Genomic DNA, 2,051 nt, shown 5'->3' with positions numbered 1-2,051 from the left:
TCTTTCTTGAATTAATCAAGAAAGAAAGTCATCAGATGGCCCAGACTTATTCAGATTAATGAAAATAACAGTCTCTGTCCATCTGGTAGATTTGAGGTCAGATAAGGGTCAGACCAGGTTCACTACATCACTCACCCTCTTAGCGGATGTTAAAGCCAGCAGCAGGGCTGTTTTAAGAGACAAGAATTTAATTGGAACCTGATCCAGAGGCTCAAATGGAGCTTTGATCAGGGCTCCCAGGACCAGCATTAAAACCCACTGTGGAGCAAGTGATCGTGAAAACAGGCCTGCGTCTCTGTACACCTTTTAGAAAACACTTCATCAGCGGATGATTAAAAGCTGTTCTGTCTCCGAACCCTTCATGGCAGGCAGAGATGGCTGCAGTGTACGTTAATCGTGCCGGACGCCAAATTTCTGTCCATCAGCTGTTGCAGAAAGGACAGCACGTCGCCTAGTGGACATGAAGGTGGCCTCTACACCTTTCTCTGTACACTAGCGCTGAAAAAAACTGTTCACTTTGATGTGTACAGTGCTGTGGTAGATGCAGCACGTGAATCCTGAATTGTGCGCACTACATCCTGTGGGAGACCCGTCCCTTCTAAGCGGGTCCGCTCAGCGGCCAGACCCACAGGTGCTGGCCTATTTCTGGGTAACTCCTGATCGCTCCTCCTGCCTGAAGGAGAGCGTCCTCCCTCCACGGCAGTTTTCACGGGCGCCCCGATAGCAGGCGTCGCAGGACTGGGAACAATGGTGCGTCCACGCGCTCGGGGGCCACCAAGAGAGCTGTCAATCCCTCCTCCTGAACTCGGTTCAAGAACCGTAAAATCAAAGGAGGTGGAGGAAACGCGTAAAGAAGCGTTTTGGGCCATGGGCTGTGGGCAACGCATCCACCCCCGGCGGTGGTTCGTCTCGCGGGCTCAGAGAAAACCATAGTTGACACTGAGCATTTTCTCTTGTCGCAAACAGGTCCACAGCTGCTTTGCCAAATTTCTGCCACGTCTGGGCCCTCAGGTCTGGATGGAGAGTCCAGTCCCCGTGACGTGGGCCGCCCCTGGACATCACATCTGCCCCTTTGTTCAGAACACCAGAACTGTACACTGCTCTGATGGAGAGCAGATTTTGGTGTGCCCAACGCAGTAGTTTTTGTTGCAATGTGTAACATCTGGGCTGAGCGCACACACCCCTGCCGGTTTATGTACGCAGCAGTAATCTTGTTGTCTGTGTGAATCAAAACGTGTTGATTCTGTAGCACAGGAGCAAAGTGTTGAATCACATTCAGCACCGTGCGACACTCCTAAACATTTATGTGGGCTGATGTGTGATGGGGCCATAGCACCCCTATAGCTTGAGATAGGCATGTCCCCCCCCAACCTGACAGCGACGCATCTGTGAAGACTGACACGTGTGACGTGGGTCTGCTGACGGGGACTCCCTCCGACAGAGCCAGGGTGTTTCCCCAGTATCAGAGGTCTACTCTCACGGAGGAAGGGACAATGATCATCCGCCTCTTTTGTTTTACTGGGTCCACACGCAGACGCGCAGACCACCTCTGGAGGCGTCTCATGTGTAATAAACCCAGTGGGACAACTGTGTGAGCTGATGATATCATTCCTAACAGCTTCATGAAGGAAACAGCTGTTACTACTCTGCCAGGTCTTACGTGGCAGAGCTGGTCTTTCAGAGTGTCGATTCTCGTTTGTGATAAACGAGCCCTCATGCTGGTTGAGTTTAGCTCCAATCCCAGATAAACAATCGTCTGGGCCGGGAGAATCGAGCTTTTCTTCCAATTTATGGCAAAGTCCAGATTTAACAGGTGTGATTGTCAGCGCCTGGACCTGTCCCACTGCTTCCTGTCTGGAGCATGACAGCAGCAACAGTTCGTCCAGATAAAACAAAACTCTCATCCCTGCTCTGTGCAATGGTTGCAGGGCCGTCTCCACACACTTTGAGAACGTACGAGGCGCGAGGGAATACCCGAACGGCAGCCTGTTGTACTGATACTTCACCCCTTGAAAGGAGAAACGCAGGAATTTTCTGTGTTTTGGGATGAT

This window comes from Nematolebias whitei, chromosome 6 (genome assembly GCF_014905685.2).
Source record: "Nematolebias whitei isolate Nwh7 chromosome 6, NemWhi1, whole genome shotgun sequence".
NCBI lineage: Eukaryota > Metazoa > Chordata > Actinopteri > Cyprinodontiformes > Rivulidae > Nematolebias > Nematolebias whitei.
The sequence above is the reverse complement of the archived record's forward strand: the minus strand, read 5'-3'. Positions refer to the sequence as shown.